Genomic DNA, 27029 nt, shown 5'->3' with positions numbered 1-27029 from the left:
GTTGTCAGCAATGAGTGCTGTTCTGTGCACTGTGGGTGTAGTGTCAATCTACAGAGCCAAGATCACTGCTGACATAGATGCTTTGCTTTTTAACTTCCTTTCCTTGTTTCCTTCACCCCTCCCTCTCTCCCTCCCTTCCCCTCTCCTTCTCTCCTTCCCTCCTTCCCTCCCTCCCTCTCTCCCTCCCTTCTTCCCTTCCTTCCTTCTCTCTTTCTTTTTCTTTCTTTCCTCTTTCTTTCTTTCTTTCCTTCTTTTTCTCTTTTTTTTCTTTTTTTATTGTGTCAGTCCTGGGTTTTAAATTCATGGCCTGAGCACTGTCCTTGAGCTTTTATGCTCAGGGCAAGTGCTCTACCACTTGAGCCACAGCTCCACTTCCGACTTTTTGGTGGTTAATTGGAGATAAGAATCTTATAAACTTTTCTGCCTGGACTGGCTTTGAACCATGATCCTCAGATCTTGGCCTTCTGGATGGCATGAGCCACTGGCACCTGGCTAGTTACCTTTTCTTTTGTGGGTAAAGTCTCTGACTTTCCCTCTCATGGTGCTATGCTGCTCATCCCTGTTTGCCACAGTTCTTCAAGAAATAGTTGCCTGTGTTTGGAAAGTCAGATATCCAAGGATGATGATGAGGACTGGCTTTTAAAAAATACATAACCCATGTTCTGTGAATGTGCTTAGCAGCTGAGGCCTTTCTTGCATACTTGTTCACTATAGGTATTTGATAATTACTGAAAATTTCCAAGGAGGTAGATTCTCCCTAGATGAGATTCTATAACCAAATAAGTGAGCACAGACATTTGTCTTCTAACAGACAAACTGGCACCGAGTCCCAGCTGTGTCACCTGCTCCTAGCAGCTTCTTGTGCAGCCACACCAGTTCCGCTTTCCTCACCCGGAGAATTCTGGCAAAAGCCATGCTCGCTTGCTGGGGTTTCTACAGACATTCTGTCAGACAATGTGCTCCAGGAGTAACTAAGGGAAGCTATGATTTTCACAGAGACGATTTGGCTCTCAGATAAAAGAACTATTCCACAGTAGGTGCTTGTACTTTAAAAGGGGAGTCCTGTGAGGTGAGCAGAGCAGGGGCTGTATCTATGCATAAAAGACAGACAGAAAATTGAAAAGGCAGATGTCCTCAATCTAGACTGACTTTGGAGGTCTGGGGGACATTGAAAAGTGGATGATACCTTCAGGGAGACGAGACATACCTTGAGGAGCCAGGGAAAGATTTGAGATGGGTATCCAGGAGTTCCTATGGGAGCCAAAACCAGCTCCGACATCCAGCTCCTCATCCAAACAACTGCACCACTGCGGGGGCGGGGTGGGGGCAGGCAGCCTGTGTCTCAAACCTTGTTGAGCCACATCTGGATGGTTCCCTGGGACCACAGCCTCCCTGCTCCCTGCCTCTCAGAGTGATGATGTGGCTATGGAAGGAAACCATTCAGTACCTAACTGATGTACAAGGAATGGGCGGGAGATGTGTGTGTGTGTGTGTGTGTGTGTGTGTGTGTGTGTGTGTGTGTGTGTGTGCTGCTAGTGAACCCTTCTGAAATAGATAAATTACAGCTAAAGGACAATAATTTTACAGACATAATGGCAATAATTTGAAATGGAAAAGACAATAGAGGTCAAAGGGTATACATACAGAACAATATTTTTACCAATAGTGAACTAGGAACTGGGAATTTATATAACTCTACCAGCACAGTTATAAAGTAGGAATTTATCTGAATTTTACACATGAGAAACCTAGACGTGAAAAAATTAAATGTCTTGCCTAAAGTTAGCAAGTCAGTTAATAGTAAAAATGAAAACAGTCAAATACTGAGTTATTTGCTCCATGCCAAGTAATTTTTCTGTAATTTCACCTATAATTATTCATAATAATAAATACCCTTGTCCTTCAGTATCCACCAGGGACCATCCCAGAGCCCATGAAGGTCAAGTTCCAGTATAAAATGGTACAGTATTTGCATATGCCCTATGCAAATCTTCCCCAATACTTTAAATCACCTGTAGATTGCTTGTACTACTTAATGCAATATAAATGTTATATAAATAGTTGTATTGTATAGAGAATTACCAGAAAAAAATCTGTACAAGCTCCGTTCAGATGTTATTGTTTATTTTGCATAGTTTTTTAATAGCAGTAGGCTGAATCTACACATGAAGAATCTACAGATAGAGAGATGACTAAGATAACATTACTCAGTACCAAATGATGGGTGTGTGTGTGTGTGTGTGTGCATGCACATGTACACATATGCACATGCATGCTGCATCCTGGGGCCTGATCCTGGGTGCTGTCCCTGAGCTCTTTTTCTCAAAGCTAGCACTCTTTCACTTGAGCCACAGCTCCACTTCTGGCTTTTCCATAGTTAATTGGAGATAAGTGCTTCATAGGCTTTTGTGCTCAGGCTGGCTACAAACCATGATCCTCAGATCTTAGCCTCCTGAGTCACTAGATTTAAAGGCATGAGCCACTGGTGCCTGGCTGACTTTAAGCATTTTTCTCTCACTTATAACTCATGTCATTCCTAGAAGGAAATACTATTATTATTCTCCACATGAAGATGGGTAAACCAAGAAAATACTGTGATTCACCCAAGGACACATTGAATAGTGACAGGTTTAAGAACTTGCACATAGTGGTTCTGCTGCTGAGCTATTAGTCCATCCCATCAACAGGAGCCTCCTGCCTGCTGTCCATGATCCACTCCGCTGACCCTTGTTCATGCTGTCATTACTGAACTAACCCCAATTCCTTTTCTCTTGTCTGAATAATCCCTAGTCTTCGGGCTCCAACCCCTAAAGTTGCCCCAGCCTCTTCCCCTCTAGAGTTATCAGCAACTTCCATATGAATCTCACCTCTCCCCAGAGTGATGTCATTTACTAACTCAGTTCTCCTCCACTGTTTGTGCCCATGCACCTTGCTCACTGCGTTAAGCTGTAAGTGCACCATGAGACTTGGAAGAGCAAAGTCTGTTGGGTTTCTAATAAGATACTCGTGTCATCCATCATATTAACTTTTTACCTTACATATATTACAGAAGTCTTTGCCTTCCATTTAATCTCAGGCAATCACTGTACAAATGTTTTGTACTGCATATAACATGTCCTCCATTTTCCAGTCTCCCACCAGACTCTGTACTGCTACGTCTGTGGCCTCCAAAATCAGTGCCACATATTCTCAGTTTCACTTATGCTACTACTTCTGAAAGTTTGAGTGACTGATCTTTGCTTGGTAATGGTTAAAAAAAATCCCACAAGCTGACAGAAGCATACAGCTTTGTTTTGGTTTCATACCAGCTATTATTAGACAGGTGTGGCCTTCATGACCTGCCTTGTCTCTATGAGTCTTCCATTTTTCAGCTCAGGCTGAGGTTGCGAGCTTTGTGTGGCACATGTCCATTAAGGCAGCTGAGAAGAAAAACAAGAGGCTGACATAATCTATAAAATTTCAGGTAAAGCCTCCAAGAGCATAGTAAGATCTATCCACATCCTAAAAGAAATTGACTTGGCTAAATCCACGATTAATAGGGAAAGACAGGGAATGCAATCTTTCCACCACAGGGAGCAAGATGGTCCCAAGGCAATGGGCTAGGGAATACAAATGGCATATAAGAAAGATTACTGGGAATTATTGGGACAGTAACATAATCTATCAAATGTATAGGTTAGCTAGATCTTTAAACGTTTAATGATACCAATGTCCTTGAGAAAATTAGTCAACAGAAGACTATATACTCATGACACTTTCTGGAAAAACCAATGCTCCTTTGAGCTTTGAAAATAGTCAATGATTTAAAAACTAGTAATGAGTCTCATTCTGACTCTGTCATTTGTAGATGCTTTTTAGGAACCTGTTTTCCTGCATAGAAAACATCCTACTTCCCTATCTCCATGAAGCCAGCTCAGAGCAGCTGCAACTGCACCTCTCCCCACCCCCCCCCCACACACACTTTTTAACAATGCTTTCTGGCATACACCTGGATGGCCAGGGACACCCAGTAAGTAAGAGAAAGGAATTCAGAGGCCAAATTGTTGTCTTTCCTGTCCACCTATGCGTTTATGGCTATTGCTCTGATGACTGCCATGGGATTGTAAAGACAAGGAGAGGCCTCTGAGAGGAAGCAATGGTTAGGATATAATGGCCATTGTGTAATGCCTTAGCCAATGCTGTTGAAGTGTCTGCCGTTATTAGGGCAGTGGGATAGGATCTTTAAATGGTCTCCACAGTGATGCTAGTTTGGGGTTGATTACCAGCAATCATCAACACATGGTCCTCACTCAACTCTTCTTCCTAGTCCACTACCTACAAAGAAAATTACATACTCAAGTTCATCGAGCCTATCTTGATTTTATAAAGCTAAGCCCAAAGAAGATTTCATAACCATCTAAGAATTTTCTGATATAGACTTTCATAGAAACACATACTCCTCAGAAACACTGACAATATTTGAAAATTTCCAGTTATCTCTCTAATTGCTTAATGGCTTACAATCTTTCCAATAATCTTGGCTCCTTGAAGGTATAGACAATGTCATTTTTATTGATTAGCTGATTGGCCGACTGATTGCTTGATTTGGGTGCTGTACTGGAAATTAAAGACCTCACTCTTGCCATGCAAGTGCTCTATAACTTGAGCCATGTCCTCAGTCTCACATTTAACTTTTCATAAACTGTCATGTGTTTACTACTATGTATCACATATATAGCATAAAGATTTGATGAATATACAGCTGTAAGACTGAATAAATGCAAATTCACTTTCTGCATGGTATCTTGGAGAAGTCAGAAGGCTGAAGAGCTCCTAAATATTCCTTAATTTTCTTCTAAATTTATCCAGTGACTCTTAGTGGCCTTTTCCTACTGAACTGTCCCTTACACATCACATAGTATGTCCTGAAGCCTATAGCTTTATGACCAACACAACCAAAAATTGTCCCTACAATTCCTCCAAATACATAAGTTCCACTTAGATGATGTGTAAATGTGTGCATGTGTGTATACATACATATGTGTGATTCAGAAACTATGTTCTGTTTAACTTATGACACAAATGCATAATATAAATAAACAAGGGACGTTCAACTGTCACAGTTTAGAAGACCTTGAAAATGATGTCATTCCCTAATGACCTCATTCATGATGAAATTGTGAAGGGGATTATGACAATGAAAGCATTGCTGGGACAACTTCCAAACCCATCTGGCAAGAACAGTCTATGTTTTTCAAGTGATCACTCAGTTTCTAAACGTAATGGGCCAGGATTAGACTTGAAACCAATGAGAAAGTAAACATAAAAGACAGCAAACATAAATGATGGGTATAGACTCAAAGCAAGAAAAAAATTATATTCTATAACATGGTTATCAAGGTTGAATATTCTGAACACATATTTTTCATAACATTTCTTAGTTATGCTCAAAGATGTTGAAGATGTTAAATATAAGTAAAGCAGTTTAAATAGAATAATTGGTAGAGGAGAAAGTAAAAGTTTCCTGTGAGAAACACAGGACTAGACAGGGCTAGAATGACTAAAAGAGTTATGTTTGGTAATAAAATGTTAGAGTTCTATATTTCACAGAGTGACTTTGGCATGGATACATCAAAACTGCTATGAAGATTTCCTTAATTCAACTCACTGTATTAAAAAATGTTAGTTGGGTGCTGGTGGCTCATGCCTAAACTACTCAGGAGGCTGAGATCTAAGGATCAGGGTTCGAAGCCAGCTTGGGCAGACCATTAGAATCTTATCACCAATTAACTACCAGAAAACCAGAAGTGTCTCTGTGGCTCAGAGCATTAGCCTTGAGCGAAAAAGCTCAAGGATAGTGTGCAGACCTTGAGTTTAAGCCTCATGACTGACAAGAAAAAGAAAAAGAAAGAAAAGAAAAATGTTCAAAGTGTCTGCATCTAAGTGTTCTGAATACCTAACTGTGCAGCCATTGTCAATCAACACACACAACTGACAAAACACTTTTGATAAGTTTCTCAAAGCCATTCCTGTCCACTTGCACCCTGCTTCTTTTTGTACCCAGGTGCTTGTCCTTGGTATTTTCTCTTGTCTCCTACCTAGTGCTATACACTTAGTCCTCTAATTTGTATACTGTGGACATAAACATATAGATGACTCCACTCAACACTTTTTTTTTTTGCCAGTCTTGAGCACTGTCCCTGGTTTCTTTTTTTTTTCTCTCTCTCTCAAGGCTAGCACTCTAGCTTTTAAGCCACAGCACTGCTTCTGGCTTTTTCTATATATATGGTGCTGGGGAATCGAACCCAGGGCTTCACGTGTACAAGACAAGCACTCTACTACTAGGCCATATTCCCAGCCCCTCCACCCAACACTTAGAAGAGGCCAATGAAGAGAAACAATCATTATGGTAGAGTGCTGATCAGATATAATTGATAACCTAATGTAAGAGAAAGAGACATGAGATTTGTCTTACCTGTGAGTACATAGCAAGAAGTGGCATCTATAGGCTGGGAAAAACCCCTTACCAGGAAAAAGCCCTTACCCTGTTGGATCTCAGTCCAGGATTTCCAGCTTCCATAACTGCTGTTTTAAGCCATGTGATCTGTGGTGTTTTGGAATGGGAGTCCATGAAAAACTTAAAACACCGAGCTTATTTCTCCATCTTCACTTTGACCCTATACCCTCAAAAGCTGCTTGTACATGTGTTTGTGTCACTGGTGCTTCTTATCAATCACCTCAAACAATTGAAACGTGAGTCACACTGCAGGCCTCACTTCTGTCTGTACAAAGTCACAAAATCCATTGCTCCATTATTGAATCAGTCATGGTCTTTAGCGTCTTCTATGCCTACCACATGGGCACATGGACAGTGTGCCCAGCTCAGTGTCCTCTTCATGATGGGAACATAGCATGGGGTGATCACAGGCATTCTCCATTGCTGTCTACAGTGGTTGATCAATTAATATTCAGTTATCCTAATATGAGCTCCCTTTCTGTGTACTGTAGAAAATCCACATTTCCTAACAGTTTTCTTTGAACTTTTGTGTTTTTTGTTTGCATCTTTCATGTTGTTTGACTTCTTTTTAAAAAAAATTATTAGCTTACACTAGTTATACAGGGAGGACTTCATTGTTACATTTCCACATGTGTTTAGAATGTATTCCAACAATCTCACCCTTTCATTTTCCCTACTCCCCAAAGCAGTTTCAACAGGTTTCACTGTTTTATTTTCACAGATGAAATCAACTTCAACAGTAATCATCCTCTTTCCAAATGGTGTGTGTGTGTGTGTGTGTGTGTGTGTGTGTGTGTGTGTGTGTGTGTGTGTGTACCAGTCCTGGGGCTTGAACTCAGGGCTTGGGCACTGTCCTTGAAATCTTTTACTCAAAGTTAGCAACTCTACCACTTGAGCCACAGCTCTACTTTTGGCTTTTGGTGGTCTGTGGACCTTCCTGCCCAGGCTGGCTTTGAGCCACAATCTTCAGATCTCAGCCTCTTGAGAACTAGGAGTACAGCTAGGATTACAGCATGAGCAACTGGTGCCTGGCTTTTCCAAATGATTTTTAATGAAAGTGTAAAGGCACTTCTCAATACCAAATAATCCAAAACTCTAAATGCCATTCTTGGCCACATCACGTGTGAATCTACCCCTGGGATCTCTGCTCTTGTGCTGATGTGCTGGCTCTAGCTTCTGCCACTCTACGGTTCTGTTCTCTTCCCTCGAATGACGACCATGAACAGGAGCACTATTTGCTGCTCTGGGACTGGTACAGGGGTCATATGCACAGGCAAAAAAATAAAACTCAGCATACAACTCACATTGTACACAAAATTGATCTTCTCAACATTTATGACTTTGCGACTCCCCAGGGAAAAAGTTCATAACCCAACCAATATGTCTTAGCTATCACTTCCTACCTCTGGCTCTAGACATTTCTCTGCTGGTCGTTTGGGACACTTTCTATGAGAACCATGTTTGTTGGGTACTTGCTTAGCTCTGAATTTGCCTCCATGTGTCAGAAGCAACAAATCTCCAACAGGTCATCTTGTTTGTTCTTTTCATTCTACCCAGAGTCTTGGTTCTCATTTACCCACTAGGAAAACAGAAGGAGGAAAATGTTCTGTTTCTCCTATTGCACATTTACTTGGTGCCCTGTTCTGGGTGGTTGACTAACATTAAGTGTCTAAAGGCAGCTATGATACATAAATTTCCTTAAATTTAGTTTATTCAAGGCATATAACCCTCATATGTGGGATACAAAACAAGTCAGTCTGGCTTTCTCTGCACCAAGTCCGATTCATTCTCTTTTCACAGTGCTGTCTCTAAGATGACATCAGGGGAAAACAATGCTCTTTCCCTTGATTTCTTCCAGCCTTACAAATATATGAGAGCAAATACAGTGAAATAACATACATGTACTCACCAAAATGAACTCAGATAGGTTTTAAGTGACTTATAAAAATATAGAAGTCTACAGGAAAATTAAATTCAGAGTTCAAATTTAAAAAAAAATACTTCATAGAAACAATGTTGCTGAAAACATACCCCATTTATTTTTATTAAACCAAACACATAATTTCTCAGTGTGAAAATGATTTATGAAATGTTTCTTTCAGGTGAGGAAGGTCCCCTGTAGGGAGACTAAGGACGTTTTATGTGGTGAAAAAGTTTTCTAAAGTGGCCTCTCTGATGGTCAGGCCCAATTTTGTCTTCTATTTTGAAGTCAAGGGAAAAAAATAGTCCTAATGTTTTAAGCCAAAATTTAAGTCTACATTTAGCCACTGGGTTTAATACCAGTTTCCTGCTATAATTAAATGATTATGATGAAGTTGAAAGGGAGACTAAGGGGTGTGCTCACTCTCTGTCAGGGCATCCTCCCGGCCTCTTCCCCCACACTGGAATCGATCAGGCTCCTGCCTGAGCACTTCTTGGGAGTCACATGCAAACCAATTGAGCTCTGAGCTCTACCGGTGCAGGCTAAGGCAGGACTGCTCTGGTTCCAGGGTAGAGATAAAAACGATGCTCGGAAGAATACATGTATAAGCCAGAAGACATGTATTCTTTAGGGTTCAGTGTAACCCACAGTCACCTACTGGCTTTCTTCAGCTCAATCCCTGACTGTTCCTTTGTTTTCTTCTCCAGAGAACGCAGATACAGGAGCCTGTCAAAGTAGCATAATATGTTAAAGTTTTTATGCCTATATAGATTTTTTTTTAAGAATTTGGAAACTTGGAGCTGGTGGCTCATGGCTATAAACCTAGCTACATAAGGGGCTGAGATCTAAGGACTGTGTTTTGAACCCATCCCGTATAGGAAAGTCCATGACACAATTAACCATCAAAATAAGCTGGAAGTGGAGATGTGACTTAAGTGGTAGAGCACTAGCTTTGAATGCAGTGCATCTGGGACAGTGCCCAAACCCCAAATTCAAGCCCCAGGAACACACACACACACACACACACACACACACACACACACACACACACACACACACTGAATTCCATGAAGTGTTTTTTGGTATTAAATCTTAAATTGGAAACATGGAAGCTGACAAATTAAACACATTTCACTCACATGATTGCTTTCATATGGATCAAATGCTACACTAACTACCATGGTGTTGGACTATGTTACCTCTAACTTTTTAGTCTAAATTAAATGAGGATAGAGATGTAACTGCAGTAGTCAAACATCTGAGACTTCATCTTCTGCCAGCCAAATTTTACCTTCCTATCCTTAAATCCTACTGCCTTTATTTGAAAATAGATACTGAATTCCAGGGGAAATATTGATATATTTGTTTGGTGTGATGCAAGATGTTTGATGTTCCACCTGAAAGATCCATAGTCAACAGGAGGAGATAAATGTTGCCCAGCTGAGGCCCTCTAGGGATGCTTTTCTGTCCTGTCGGCCATCTTTCTTGTTGGTGTATGGTACCGCATGTGCAGTTTTACTGCTTTGGTTTTTATTTTCTCTCTATAACCTCATTACTAGAGGAACTGTAATAAAATCTTTGTTTTCCTGAGGATAGTCCTATCCTTCATTTTCAACAGCACCCGAGGGTTGCTCAAAATTTCCAAAGGAAAACTTACAACCCAATAGATTTCTTAGCTCACTCCTCTCAGTAACACAAAGAGGCCATGTACGACAAGTCCTTCCCAGTAGGAATGGGCCCCAGAGGCTCAGTTACAGTGGATGCCTAGTTGGCAAAGATAGAAAAACACAGAATGGGCATCAAGAATACAAGACACCACGAATAACACCTCCTTAGGGGTGGGGAGCTTGTTTCTGCCAAGGGCCATTTAGTGCTTTATAGCATCATTCTTGAACCATACAAAGTTATCAATACAGGCAAAGGGCCATAGGCAGTCAATACAAAGCATTGGTGTCTGCCCCCATGATGTAGCAAGTGATTTGGGAGCTATATCCTGACTGTGTGGGCCACACGTTCTTGTGGATGAGCTAGAAGGCTTTGTGAGTACAGATGACACCTGCTTCTCAGTCATAAAGCAAACAGAATAAGAAGATAAAATTCTAGAGCTTTACAGACATAAAATCAGTCATAAAATCATAACAGGAAAAGTCAACCAAATCAAAAGTGAACAAAAATTCTAGCATTTAATGCTTATTCTTTTTGTAATTTCCAAGGATTAGAAGTAGTTCTAAGTAAATGACTAGATATATTCATTTAGGAAGGATTCTCTTGGAACTGTCTTAATCATACCCATTGAACTGCATGCTAATAAGAAATAACTGAAGTTGAATCAGTCTATATACTTTACTTAGTTATTTCTTATATCAAATACTACATGAAGTAAAGAAGGAGGAAAGGAAGACACAGTAGGAAGTATTTAAAAGAATACTAAGTAATGACACAACATATTTCACTATAGCTGGATAACCACTTTGGTTCAGTATTCTGGACTTTTAAGACTAGTAAGGTCAATGTATTAACGTCTTCACAACTCATAGGATCATCTCCACAGCATCTGCACATAGAGATACACAAGTGTGGGCTCACCCCTGCTGCCATCTTCTCATGGTACTGTATGGACAGTTACCTTTCTTCATCTGTCCTTATGGGTATGCGAGACTATTAAAAGGGTGTGAAGTTGAGAGGCACAGATAAGCAACACTTCAGCCAGTTAGTCATCAAACCAGTGGTACAGATCATTTAGTGAAAAATATGTTCCTTGTAAATCAATTGGAAAAACAGTCAGGATACACAGTCCCTAGGCACAAGAAATGGACAGGCTGGGAATTGGAGGCTGGGAATTAGCATCAGGAAAGAATCAAAAATCCAGTGGAAGAATTATGTACCAAGATGTCCACAGACACAGGGAAATTTTTAAATTGCAGAACAAGCAAAAGAATCTGGACTAAGACCAAATAACCCCAACTAGGGCATAGTTGAATAACATGAACTATTAAACAGGTTTAATGCTGCTTTCAGAATATAATTAAATGGAAAAATACACACACTACATTGTAAAGTTTAAAAACATGCACAGCCACATGTGTAGTGCTTTAAATCCATGTCAAGAGTGCTATATTGAAGACAAGCTCAAATTTGTGAAAAATACTTCAGAACGCATAAAATAAGTATTCATTATATTTGAAGCAATAAGAAAAGAAAAGACAGGAATACAAAAATTGTATTACTTTGGAAGAACAATTTTCTTTTTTTCTTTATTTATTTATTTCTTTCTTTTGCCAGTCTTGGGGCTTGAACTCAGAGCCTGTGCACTGATACTGGCTTCTTTTTGCTCAAGGCTAGCACTCTACCACTTGAGCCACAGTGCCACTTCTGGCTTTACATGTAGTGCTGAGGAACCGAACCCAGGGCTTTATGCATGCCAGTCAAGCACTCTACCACCATGCCACATTCCCAGCCCTGGAAGAACGATTTTCTAACAGACTGATTATTTGTAGCAAAGAAACTGATCTTCAAATACAAAAAAAAACCCAACAACCCAGAACACACAGTGAAATTTGTGTCAAGGATAGCTTATTAGCTCCAAAAGGGTAGACATAATAGCTATTTTTGGCATAATATTGTATCTACAATACCTAGCATATTTACATATATTAGTCCTTCAAATAAGAGTCTGATAAAGCAAATGAATATAAGAATGAATGCACAATAAGGATCAAAGCTTTAAAAGGATCCAGAGATCCTTTATAGGTATTACCTCAAAGTATTTGTACACAGATTTTGTAAGTTTTGATAAGAAAGTTTTCTACCTAAGCAATGATGGCTTATACTTATAATCCTAGCTACTTAGGAGACAGATCTGAGGAGCTCAGTCCAAAGCCTGCCTGGATAGGGAAGCCCTTAAAACTCTAATCTCCAATTAAGTACCAAACAGCTCAAAGTGATGCTATGGCTCAAATGGTAGAGTGTTAGCCTTGAGCACCCTACCTAAAGGAGAGCACCCAGGCCCTGAGTTCAAGCTTCAGGACTGGCAAAAGAAAGAAAAGACAGGTGAAATAACTTCCAATGTGATAATTCATTCCAGAATTGAAAGACTGGTACATTTGGTCAATTCAATCCTACTTCTCTAAGTGATTTTAAAGCAGACAAAATAATTTCACATCTTTTAAAATCAATGTAACCCAATTATTTGAACAAATTGCAAAAATTATGCTTGAGCTTCTGTTGGTAATTTTTCTCCTTTTTCAAATTTAGTATGCAATGATTTTCAAAAAGGAAATGGAAAAGTGGCAAAGTCACAAAGATTGTATGACATTGGATTTATCCACTCTGGGCTGCACACACTGAAAACTGAGACCAGAGGCTGGAAAAAATCATGTTCAAGTCTTAGGCAGAAAATTTATAGAGGAGGACAGAGAGAAGAGACATAAAGAAGTAAAAAGAGGCAGAGCTGGCAGATCCAGGAGACTGAAAGTTTTAAAGAGGCATCAATTCTGCCAAGATGTCAACTGTACATGATAGAATTTGGATGTGGTTATATAGCATGACCACAAAGGAGAAAATGAGATGAGCAGAGTGAAGTGCTGCTTAACTTAATTACTGATCAGAATACAAGAGATTCTGGAGCTCTCTATCCCTTTCAGAACACTGCTCCCAGGATGGTAACTGAAACTTTAAAAGCAGAAAGCTCCAATATTGCTGATATTCAGAAAATCAGCAGGTGCTATTTTTCGGGAATCTGTGCTTTTAGGAAAAGGTGGAAGTTCATTTTGTTTTGAATGAAGTCTATTCCTATTCTACTGACTGCTCACAACACTTACTACAGACCCATCAGCACAGAGGAGTTTCTCTCCTGAGGCAGAAGAGAAAAGTTTAAATTTTCTGCATTCTTTAAGGATAACAGAAGAGAAGACATGTAGAGAACACTATTAGAAATGGTTAAAAAAAGAAAGAAAGAAAGAAAGTTTTAGGTTTGGCCTTACATGCCTATCCTTTAATTATCTGGAAAATATATCAATGTGGAAAAAGAAGCCTTGCTTGGGCAGTACAGGAAATGGTGTTGCTGAATTCACTCAATACTAAATGATAATTTTACACAGGTAGTGAAATGATACAAAGAACTCTGGTTTGCTCATCAGAAAGAGGTATTAGGAGGATGTAAAAAAATATCAAATACCTAATTCCATACAAACACTGAAAACACCAACCATTTCAAGTCACTTACATCTGTTACATTTTAGGGAATGTAAGAAAGCAGTCTTAAATTTTCAAGAGTGCTAAGTCTTCTTAAAAAGGAACTTCAAGCTGGGTACTGGTGGCTCATGTCTCTCATCCTAGCTACTCAGGAGGCTGAGATCTAAAGCTCACGATTTGAAGCAAGCCCAGGCAAAAAAATCTGTGAGACTCCCATGTCCAACTACTCAGCAAAAGACGGAAAAGGCAATGTGGGTCAAGTGGTAGAGTGCTAGCCTTGAACAAAAGAACTCAAGGACAGTAGCTAGGCTGGGAAAAGGAACTTCAAACACCTCAAAGTCTGTAATAAACAAGACAAAGTAGTTTATATATAGTCCAGAACAATAATTTTGAGTTTGCTTTAAAAGTCATATTTGGAAAAGAGTTTTCAAAAAATTATAGAATGAGGGGCTGGGGATATAGCCTAGTGGCAAGAGTGCATGCCTCGGATACACGAGGCCCTAGGTTCGATTCCCCAGCACCACATATACAGAAAACGGCCAGAAGCGGCGCTGTGGCTCAAGTGGCAGAGTGTTAGCCTTGAGCGGGGAAAAAGCCAGGGACAGTGCTTAGGCCCTGAGTCCAAGGCCCAGGACAGGCCAAAAAAAAAAAAAAAATTATAGAATAAAAGGAAACTTTAAATCCTTTTAATTTTTATTTCTCAGCCATTCCAAGGAATGCTTTATTTTTTTAAATTTTATTGACAAGGTATTGTGCAAAGGGGGTACAGTTACATAATAAGGCAGTGAATACATTTCTTGTGATATCTTACTCCCTCATTTTTCTTTCCCTTCCCTAGATCAGGTAGGCATACATATAATACCAAGGAATGCTTTATTACAGCCTTAATATGATTCAAATCAATCCTTTACAAAACATTGCAAAAGCAAAAGTGTCCTTAATGTGATCAGTATAAGAATTCTATAATCTCACAACCTATTTCTATAATGTTGGTTGTAAAGAGTACAATATTTTCTGCAACATAGAGGGAACTATTACTAAACAAGTTACAACACAGTGTTGTGGGTAATCCCAAACTTTTACATTACCGGCCACTGGAGGTTCACTCCTGTTATCCTAGCTACTCAGGAAGCTGAGATTTGAGGATTACAGTTCAAAGCCAGCCTGGGCAGGAAAGTCTGTGAGACTCTTACCTCCAGAATTAAACACTAGAAAAGCTGGAAGTGGAGCTTTGGTTCAAGTGGTAGAGCACTAGCCTTGAGCACAAAAGCTCAGGGATAGTACCCAGGTCCTAAATTCAAGACTGAGGACCAGCTCGTATGCACATGCACATGTGTGCACGCTCATGTACACACACACACACACACCAAGGCTCATTTTCTCTTATTTTTTATTAATATACATTACTGGTACAGATTAATGGAGTGTGATTACTCCATATACGTACACAGTATTTTCTGATGAAATCCAGCTTTCTTTAAAATCTACCTTCCACTCCTTTCTAACCTTTAGAGCTCTCCTTCCTAAATTCACACTAACTTTTAGTTTCCACGTGTGATAGAGAATATATATTCTTGTCTTTCTGAATCTGGCTTATTTTTATGTAACTTAATGCCCTCCAATTCCATTCACTTTCCTGCAAATACTGTGTTCTTTTTCTTCTTCTTTATAATGGCTGCATATTTTTCCACTGTGAATATGTGTCACACATTCTTCTTTATCTATCATCTGTTGTTAAGTACCCAGGTTAAGTCATAGGAAATCAGAGCAAACAGGCATCTCGCTGGCATGCTGATTTCAATTCACTTGCATGTGGTCCACAGAAATAGGGCAGCTGGGTCACATGATACACCTATTTTTTAAAACGAAAACTCCTTACCTGTCTGTTAAGATTTAAATATGCAATATTTGGATTTTCTTGTGTTAAAGGATTGCTTGTCAGCCGATAGACTTAGAAGAAGTGACTAGATCGCTTCCCAGTGGATAATGGATTCATTCATATTCATAATCATAATCCACAATCGTGAACACAGGAATTTTGAAGGATGATACAGCTGAAGAGCAAGGTGATACTGTAAAAACAACAACAACAACAACTGGCTACAGCTCTAGTTTCTTATTAGTATCTTGGAATTTGTTACTGTTGTCTGACTTTTTATATATGGAATTAGAAGTGAATGTGACTGTGGTGCTAAACACCTATAATTCTAGCACAGGGAAATTAGAAGCAAGAAAACCAAGTTTGAGGCCAGCCTGGGCTATATACTAAGACCCTATCTCAAAAACTCCAAAGGAGTGGTAACTTTAAAAGATTATTAAAGATCTTTGGAAAACATGGTGGCCTTTCTACTGCTTCTTGGATTACAGTGCTAATGCCAGTACATCCATCAATGAAAGGAGGTACACTGGCATCTAAATCAACAGCAGCAAAGCTGATCAGGCAAAGATGCATCTCAGTTATTACTGATTTCCATAAGCAGTACTCATTTTGCTTTCATACTCCCAAGATTAAAATGTAGTTTAGAGGTCCCTGATGCCCAGGATTAATAAGCATATAGGGAAGAGGCAACCCTTTCTGGGAAAAAAGCATATTATTTTCTTCTTATTTCAAGTTTATAGACAATTCTGAAAGTTGTCTCCTCCAACTTTCTGAGGATATAAACAGAATATTTTAGTAAACACCATGGGAATCAGACTCCTGGTATGATACTTCTGCTCCAGGTATTTCCATGTTTACTTTTGTGTTTATCCTTAAGCCAGAGAAAAATCAGCTTAAAAAATAAACCCAAGCAGAGTATGCTTAAATGTTATTGTTTACTTTAGTTTGTTTTAGCAGCAGCAATAATTCAGCACAACTTTGAGATTTCTTGCATCTAAATCCCACAAAGCTAAAAATTACTGAAATACCTAAATGTTTTCTGGAATGTATGTGTAAACATATGCTTAAATATTAAATTATGATCCAGGTGCCACTAAAAAACATATATTTGTGGAGCTGGGGATCTGGCTCAGCGGAAGAGCGCCTGCCTGGCGAGCGAAAGGCCCCGAGTTCGGTCCTCAGCTCTGGAAAAAAATAAATAAATAAATTTGTAACTGGAAATTTTGTTTAAAAAGGAATACTGGAGAAAAGGAAACAGTGAATGATGTTTCTAAGATACATCATTATGATTAAACCTTAAGAATAAGTAAAGCAACTTCTAAGCCCAGCTCTGGTGATTCACATTTGTAATCCTAGCTACCCACTAAGCTGAGATCTCAGCATTGAGGTTGGAAGCCAGCCCAGGCAGAAATGCCCATGAGATTCTTATCTCCAATCAAATGGCAAAAAGTCAGAAGTGGAGTTGTGGCTCAAGTGGTAGAGCCTTGGGTGAAAAAGCTAAATGAGAGAGATAAGCTCCTGAGTTCAAGTCTTGGTACTGGAACTAAAAAGACAAAAGAGAATAAGAAGAGAAGGAGAGAAAAGATAAGAAAGATAGGAAAGAGAGAGAGAAGCTGCCTAAAATGAATGCAAGGAAAATATAAGTGAATTATAAGAAATGAAAAAAACTAAAGATAAAACTACATTAAATACACTTATTTCAGTAGAATATAAATTTAACTTGAGATATTAATCCAAGTATTTAATAACTGCTAGATATAAGTATTTGCTGATCAGAATTGGCAGTTTCTGTTATCAGCCAGGCAAATGTTTGTTTATATTATTTTTAGTAATACAAAGGAGTTTCAATTCAATATTCAGTAATTATTACTTGATTTTTGACACTATACAATATGGTATTACATAATGTGTTATAAACATTATACATTGGCATTGTACATTATAATATGTACAATTGTACATTATAATATGTAAAGTTATGTACATTATAATATGTAAAGTTATGTTTCAAAATCAGATAGATTTAGGTAAAAATATACGTCTACCACTAACTAGTTATCCTAAGTTTACAACATGATAACTCTTAATGCTAACCTCTAGTTACTCATTCATAAAAATAGGAGATCCTCTATACATTCTACAAATGTTATTGTGAAGAGTAAAAAAAAAAAAAAGTATGTTAAGCCAGGTATGGCTACACAGGGCTGTAATCCCAGCTACTTGGGAGATTGAGGTGAAAGGATCTGAAATTCCAGGCAGCCCAGGTAACAGAGTGAGACTGTACAAAGAAGAAGAAAGAAAGAAAGAAAGAAAGAAAGAAAGAAAGAAAGAAAGAAAGAAAGAAAGAAAGAAGAAAGAAAGAAAGAAAGAAAGAAAGAAAGAAAGAAAGAAAGAAAGAAAGAGAGAAAGAGAGAGAGAGAGAGAGAGAGGGAGGGAGGGAGGGAGGGAGGGAGGGAGGGAGGGAGGGAGGGAGGGAGGGGGGAGGGAGGGACTGAAGGAGGGAGGGAGAGAGAAAGAGGGAGGGAGGGAGAAGGAAGGAAGGGAGAGAGAGAAAGAGAGAAAGAAAGAAAGAAAGAAAGAAAGAAAGAAAGAAAGAAAGAAAGAAAGAAAGAAAAAGAAAGAAAGAAAGAAAGAAAGAAAGAAAGAAAGAAAGAAAGAAAGAAAGAAAGAAAGAAAGAAAGAAAGAAAGAAGAAGGAAGGAAGGAAGGAAGGAAGGAAGAAAGAAAGGAAACAAGCGGGGAGGGACAGAGGGAGGGAGGTAGGAAAGGAAGGAAGGAAAGGAAGGAGGGAAGGAGGAAGGAGGGAGATAGAAACCAATCCTGTGGTTGCTTTTTGTTGTTGTTTGTTTTACTAGAAGAGTTTTATATTTTCTTGGACTAATCAACATGCCAATAAGAAGGCAACTTATTTGCTTAGAAAAATTGTCTATTGGGCTGGGAATATGCCCTAGTGGCAAGAGTGCTTGCCTAGAATACATGAAGGGTGGGTTCCTCAGCCCCACATATATAGAAAAGGCCAGAAGTGGCACTGTGGCTCAAGTGGCAGAGTACTAGCTAGCCTTGAGCAAAAAGAAGCCAGGGACAGTGCTCAGGCCCTGAGTCCAAGCTCCAGGACTTGCAAAAAAAATAAAAATTATCTGTAGCTTCTATTATTGATGATGTTTTTGTATCACCTTCCTGTGGTTGTACCTACACTATCTCTGTAATCTTATCTGAGTATATTGAAACCGTGTATACTGGTATTAGAACTAGGAAATTGAAAGGGAATACCAAAATTGAGAGACACAGGGTAAAAAAAGAGAAACAACTACAAAAGCAATACTTGCAAAACTGTTTGGTGTAAGTGAACTGAACACCTCATGGGGGGAAAGGGAAAGGGGGAGGAGGAAGGGGGATATGAGGGAGGCGGTAACAAACAGTACAAGAAATGTATCCAATGCCTAACATATGAAACTGTAACCTCTCTGTACATCAGTTTGATAATAAAAATTTGAAAAAAAATTATCTATCTTCTCCTTTTTTTTTTTTTTTTTTTTTTTTGGCCAGTCCTGGGCTTGGACTCAGGGCCTGAGCACTGTCCCTGGCTTCTTTTTGCTCAAGGCTAGCACTCTGCCACTTGAGCCACAGCGCCCCCTCTGGCCATTTTCTGTATATGTGGTGCTGGGGAATTGAACCCAGGGCCTCATGTATAGGAGGCAAGCACTCTTGCCACTAGGCCATATCCCCAGCCCTATCTTCTCCTTTAATGAGGCAAAGAATATATATGAAAAAAAGAATACATATAATGGCCAGTTAAACAAATTACTGGAAATAAGAGATAAAGCTGATTGGAGGGGCAGTGATTCAGATAAATACCAACTAATGGCCAAATCACCAGTGAGAAATACCTAGTGTCCAGCAGAAGACTTAAAACACAATGTTCTCATTTCAGTTGTATCTTTGTTCTTTCTCTACATTAACCATAAGACCCAAGACACATAGACCAACTGGGGGAACCAGGAATTAGATGTATGTCTACAGTTCAGAAAGGGAAGTAAGCTGGGAACAGAAACATTCTCCAGACAATAACAACAGGAACTGAGAAATCTATATAAGCAACAATCTAAACCAGACTAAAACCTCTCCCCAAACCGAGAATCATCAGATATTCTGGGCAGAATGATATGCCACTCACAAGAATTGGGATGCAAATTAGCCTATTACATTTGGATGTATTCCCCCCTCCCCCAAAAAACAGTAAAGACAGAAAAACCTGAACAACTAGGGATGTCTGCTATACGGCAATGCTTCGATATTGAGAGATAAGAAAAGTTAGTCTACATAGGGATAAATTTATAGCCTATTTAATGAATACAATGTTTTTCTTCTTTTTTTTTTTTTAGAAATGTAGATTTCTAAATTCATTGAGTCTGACTCAATGTCTTCTGCTATGTTCTGTTGTTTTCAAATAGTGGTATCATTCTCCCAACCAAAAGACATAGTCAAATCAGTGCTATTCTCACTCAAGTACATGAATAGACTGTCATGTGTTTATGGACTGTTTATATGAAAATACACCGAAGGAGCACTCTTGATGTCAATTAAGCATAATCACCATAACGGACACTAAAACCATTTTTTTGTGAATGTTTGTATAGAAGATGGCTTGAAAATGAGCCAACACCAGGCACACCTGTGTCAAATCAGACCCTGGGAACCAGTCTAGTGGTAGATATTATGGCATGCAGATATAATTGTTATTTACTTTTTGAGAACCTACTATGTCTAAACAACTGACATAAAAATTTCTGGAATATTACTAGTTAGAATGCTTTAGTGAAACAAACAAGTTAGAAAAAAAGAGGTCAAAGATCATTATAAATGTCTACAGTAGAAAATGATCCTTGATTTTTGTAAAGTGATATATTTATAGATAAAACAACCTGGAATGCAAGCACTAAATAAAACAAATAAGGAACAGATATCAAATGGAACAAATGTGAAGAATAGGAATCCTAAGACTTATTCTAATCATTGCTACTTCTGTGTAAATATTCTTAAGGGGAAAAGCACAACAGGTTTCTGTCCCCATATGACTAAATACGACGTAGATATTCATAGAAAGTGAAGTGCATGCTGGGAGGAACTTGACTTCCTGTGAGTCTATCAGTGCCATTTACTGATCCTTAACTGAACAAAAACTACTGGGTAAAAGTCACTTCTTAATTCTCATACATACAAAATAATTTTGAAAAACAGATGAAAAATGTTAGATAAGGTTACAAAGTTTGACAATGAAACAGGACTAATCTTGATGCCTACTTAAAAAGTAGGTACAGTAAAAATGTAATACTAAGCTGCTTTTGATCTAATTTGTCAATTATTAATTTTTAATCAATCGCTATCATCCTATTATAGACCATATCTTATCTGCCATGTATCTGTACAATTTTAACCTAACAATATCCAGGAAAATTTAAGGTAGTTTATAATAAAATGAAAACGAAGTAAACTTGACATTGAATTTGTTGAGAAGATGCTTATAGTAATATTTCATTTGGCTGGAGCAATACTGAAAGTGTCTATGGTTGGAAGAACAAGTGGCAGGGTAACAGCAAACACAGAGTAAGAAATATGGCAGTTCCAGAGTTACTTATTCTATTAGAGGTCATAGCTGAACAAAAGTCAATCAAATATGCAATAGATTCCCTTGGAAAGGCCTCCAGAGTATAATTCATGGTGTTTCATTCAAAAGTAAACTTTGATTTGAACAAAACAAAAAAAAACAAAAAAAAACAACTAAACACAGCATGTTTCAAATCCAGGTCATTGGTCTGATTATCCCAGTGTCTACAACAGTGAGAAGTAAGTTTCTGGTGTTGAATCTATCTAGTCTCTGGTTTTTTGCTATAATGGTCTAAGTAGACTAATACAATGATACAAAAGTCATCCTATAACAGAAAATATCAACGCTCAAACAATAAAAATGGGTGGAGCCATCCTTTGAGCCTTAACAAGTAGTAAGAGGAGTCTAATTTGTTTTCTTAGTTTTGATTAGCCCTTAAAAAAATCCTGATTACTTGAACCTGGAACTTATATGCCACTGCAAATATACCTGCTGAATGGGATGATTTTGTGAAATGCATGGATCTGTGAACTTTTAAGATTGGCATTTAATGTTTTGTTTTGCTATTCCTCAACAGAATGGTTCTTACTAAAATTGTCTGCTCACTACTTAAGATTATACAGACATGTGGATGTTTTACCTGGGCCTCAGCTTCATACATTCCTTACTTGTTGAATACTATTTCCCATAGATTTTTCATATTTATGCCCATCTAAATGTAACATGACCATTATTCTGCTTAATAAAGAATCTTTAATAAATTATCAATATTACGAAGTCCTAACAACCTGCTCCAAATTTAAGTTTCTCATCAATCTGGTCTCAAATTTCCCTTTTCAGTTATCTATTACTATCTAACACTATTTCCTGAGCTATCCCCAGAACATTCCTGATATTCAGTTCATATATGATCTTCGTCTCACAATTCTTTCCTAACTAGCCACAGCCAACTAATTTTCTTCTTCTTGCCAAAATCATATCCCTATTTCAAGACCCAAATTAAATCCTACCTTCCTATTGGTAATATAAGGACAACTTTATGTAGAAGTAGGTCAGAATGATAGGTAGTGGAAATTAAATTAGAAGGAAGTTTGACTACAAAAGGCATAAAACAGCAGACTCAAAGGCCTCATGAGAGACAAGCCATAAAGAACATATCCTTACACTTTGTCCAAGACCTAGTCTCCTTCATTATCAGATACTCAACAGTTTCTAGTACAGCCAAAGAGCGTTGTTTATATTACCCTAGATCCCATTTTTAATTAGCAATGGTGAGATCAGAAGCAGTGCAAATGAAAATGGCATAAAAACACAGCCTATCACTTTTAGAAGTGTAAATGAAATGCCCTGTGGATTTTTTTAATTGCATGAGGACAGACAAGGAAATGTCTCCATAAAACTGTGGCTTCTCAAGGAAAAGTGCTAATGCAATGTAAATTAAAATTTGAAAGTCTATTTAATGGAAAACAACAAGGTCATGAGTTGTGTCTATGGACATGCCCATTTCCTCAGACCTGAGAATGGAGTCATGAGGCTCACTAATGGGTAGACAGACCTCCAGCTTGGTCATTTTAAGCAATGCTTCCATTTTATAATACAATATAAGCAAGGAGCTCTAACTGAATTGAAAGATTTTTTCCTGGTTAGAAACTTTGAGGGATAGTGGAGAAGGAACAAATTTGATTTTTCATTTTGAAAAAAATTAATTCATAAAATGGAAGTTAACTGCCCATATCCACTGAAGAAACTTTTGGCCCAATGTGATTTCTATGCTTCTCATCAGACAAATAGGATTTTTAAATCTAGAAATGAACTTGTAAAAAAAATGCAGCTATAGATACCAAAGCATATACTAAGTAGCATACCTATTCTTCTTTTTCTATGAGAGTATTTAAATGTTAATAAGGCAGTTATATTTCCATTCATTTCTCATTTCATAACAGCTTCAGGCAAAAACTTTTTAATCACATTACCCTCTATTAGCATATTGAAAAGAATCATTAGTCACAGTGAATATAATCTTTATAAATTTTAGCTTGACTTTAGTTAAGGGAAAGCCTGGGATTTTCTGACCTGGAAAACAAATATGTCTATGTTAAGATTTCCTAAACCAAATAAATTGACTTATTAGTGTATATTTCCTGCTTCCAATGACTGGCTATTATAATTGCTTTATATAAACAAATGTGAACACAATAGTTTAGAACTGAAGAAACAGCATTAACATTTACTTAGAATTGTCAATACACAGAGAGATTTGCTCCCCCCCAAAAAAAACAACAACAACACAGCATGTCTTTATTCAGTTGTACAAGAAATTGAGCAACTTGCTGAAGAAGGAAAAGGCACAGCATCTAAGCTCAAGGAGAATGCATGAGTCAGAGATTGAAACGTTGGCCACAGGATAAAATGGCCCACATGCCACTCACATCTCTACTCAGGAGGCTGAGATCTGAGGATCACGGATTGGAGTCATGCTGGGCAGTAAAGTCACTGAGTGTCTTATCTCCAATGAACCACCAAAAAGCCAGAAGTGTAGCTGTGGCTCACATAGAATTCTAGCCTTGAGTGAAAAAGCTCAAGGACAGCACTCAATATCTGAGTTCAAACCTTAGGACTGGAACACACACACACACACACACACACACACACACACACACACACCCCTCAATAGAAACTATTTACCAGATAGTATAGGGTTAGGAGAAAGTAAACATTTTGGTAATTATGGTGATGAATAATAAAGTGGGTGTTTGAAAAAAAAACACTCATAGAGAAAGGGTTAGAACTTGAGCGATAAGGATGATTTCATTACACTGGGAACCAAGTAAAAGTCATTCCAGAATGAGATCAGATTAATTAGAAGAGTCACAGTTACAGGAAGACAAAATAACAAAATAAGCCTGCAGGAACTTTGAAACGATAGTGCCACGCTGCTAAAAGAGGGTGAGGGGACCAGGAGATGCTGCAGCCAGTGGGTGCTTGCTGGAAACGCAAAACCCCAGGCCTCACTCAGCTCATTGCACGCAGGACCTTCATTAAACATGCACTGGTAAGCTGTAAGCACACAAGTGTTACACCAGCATGCGAGTGCTGGTAAAACACCAGTGAGTGAAACACTTGCTGAGAGTCTGTGTTATAGGTAAAATGATGTTAGAGATGAAGATGTGAAAACAAGAATTTCCTTGATACACACCACAAAACACATGCTGATTGGAACTTACGGGCTTCTTTAGGTAAAAGACTGATGCCATTCAGGAGTTATGAAGGCTCTTCTAGTGGGAATGTAAAGTAGTATTTCATACATAAAGAAAACTAGACACAAAAATCAATTCTGAGGCTACCACAACAGGAGAATGACAGCTACTACAGGGGTTCTATAAATGTCAGGTTAGGGTGACACAGTCCTTACAGTTTCGTTATTTCAATATTATTTTAACTTTCCTATAATCTCTATTCTGAAGGTGAAAAACAAGAGAGATTTGAAAATTCCAGTCACATAGTGATCTGCAGTAGACTGTTAACCCAGTCTAACGTCAGAATGTGAAGTCAACATTGAGAATGCACTGCCTCTCCATCTGCCTCCTTCCCTCTCAACATCAGCTTCTCAGACCACCATCTTCCGAGTTTCTCATCTTCCTCTCTTGCTTTCCATGGCCAGTCTACTGTGCAGTGGCCGCAGTGCTGCAGTGCTGTGTGTGTGTGTGTGTGTGTGTGTGTGTGTGTGTGTGTGTTCTGGCACTGGGTCTTGAACTCAGGGCCTGGGCACTGTCACTTAGCATTTTCACTCAAAGCTGGAGATCTACCACTTTACCCACAGCTCTACTTTCAGATTTTTGCTAATTACTAAGAGATAAGAATCTCACTGACTTTCCTGCCTGGGGTAGCAGGAATCCTCTGATCTCCGCTTCCTGAGTAGCAGGATTGTTGGTGTGGGACACTGGCACCAGCTCCAAGTGATCTTTTAAGAAGAGAAACCGTTATTTAGCATCCAGTAGAATACAATCTTAACTCTCCCCACAAGGGCCTTATGGGGAAAGGTAATTTGGCCTACCCCACACCTGAGATCCCGTTCTGTTACACCCTCCTCTGTCACTGTATTTGGACACACATGGAATATCATTGCACTTTGTTTCCTTCTGCTCCTCTTTCTATGATGATTCGAGACCCAGGTCCATAGCAATGCAGTCATGTTCTCCAGCAGGGCTTTGGCTTCCCCTGCTCTGCCCAGCCTAATGGTTTGCACCAGTACCCTCCCTGCCCCTCTGCAGTCATCTGAGGACAGCAGCACCTGCACTGAGAAGCATCTTCATCAGTGAGAAAAAATTACCAGCATAATGGTCCATTTCTCTCTCTTTTGTCTTCCTTTTGTCAATACAGGAATTTGAACTGGGGGTACTGAGCTTGCTGGGTTGGCACTCTACCACTGAACTGGCCCTGATTTTGCTGGTTGTGTTCCCGCTAGCATGGCACTTCACTCTTGAAACTCCTCTGGGGCTGCAACACACTTACGCTGTGCTTACTACAGATGCTGAGAGCACAGACGCCCACCACTATCATCTAGCTCCCCCCCCCACACACCCCGTCCCATGGAGACAGAGTCCTCTGTCTGGGATAGCCTGAAACCACAGTGCCCAACCCCCATCCCATGTCCTCTCATATAGTTCAAGGTGACAGGCATGCGCTGCTGCACCTTGCTATGGATTGAGAAGGGGGTCCTATGAGCTTTTCTATCTAGATCAAGGAATCTCTTGATCTCAGCCTCCCAAGTGGCTAGGATTACAGGTGTGAAACAATAGTGCTCAGCCTTAAAAGCAAATCTTAAAAGGCAAACTGAGAGAATTCAATATCATACAAAAGGAACACGAAAAGTAAGTCTACAATTGAGTGCTTCTGTTTCCTTTTTCCTTTGATGTAATCCAAACTGACCAAAAAAAAAAAAAGCAGTTATGGATATAGTTGAAACTATGTAAATGAAAACAAGAAAAACTCAAGTTCAACAAACTGTCCTATCATCATATGATATAATGAAACAAAATAAGCAATTTACCCACTTATAAATGAACCTGACTTTCCAACAACAAATACAGAGAAACAGAAAATTGAAGGCAAGTCCTAACATATTTACAATCTATGAAAGACAGTCTTCAGTCAGGTGTCTTGACTTTGAAAAATATGCCCAAGGGCATTCTCCAAAAAAGCATAAGCAGTTCTGCTTTGCAAATAAGTAAGGCATGCATCCTCAAAGATGGCCCCAGTCAACTTGGCTCGGCGTACTCATAACTTTGTGGAGTCCCCTCCCAAGTTGTGGTGTCTGGGCTTGTGAGTATGGTGTCACTTTCAGGATAGGTCACAAAGGACATTACTACTTTCTCCTTTCTTAAATCCCATTGATGGTGGATACTAGTTGACATGTTGCACATGCAGAATCAGGATGTACTGCAGAGACTCACATGACCAATTTGCCGAAGTCAAGAGGACCTGACAACAGCCACATGATGGATCACTCTGTAACGGGATCCCTGGCCCTGGCCCTGGCCAAACACGATCAGATGACTGTAGCTCCCAATCCCCACCCCACATACTATACAAAAAAGACTGAATAAAATGTTTATCTTGGGGTCTTATGATCATAGATTTTTTAAAATTTTTCTTTGTAGCGGTCACATTTCCCAAGTTTTCTATTGTCAGTATTATTTTCAGGTGGTAAGTTAGAAAAGGCAACGATGTATTTATGTATTTATTTATTTTATTTATTTGCCAGTCCTGGGCCTTGGACTCAGGGCCTGAGCACTGTCCCTGGCTTCTTTTTGCTCAAGGCTAGCATTCTGCCACTTGAGCCACGGCATGACTTCTGGCCATTTTCTATATATGTGGTGCTGGGAAATTGAATCCAGAGCTTCATGTATACAAGGCAAGCACTCTTGCCACTAGGC

This window comes from Perognathus longimembris, chromosome 24, assembly GCF_023159225.1.
Source record: "Perognathus longimembris pacificus isolate PPM17 chromosome 24, ASM2315922v1, whole genome shotgun sequence".
Taxonomy (NCBI): Eukaryota; Metazoa; Chordata; class Mammalia; order Rodentia; family Heteromyidae; genus Perognathus; species Perognathus longimembris.
The sequence above is the reverse complement of the archived record's forward strand: the minus strand, read 5'-3'. Positions refer to the sequence as shown.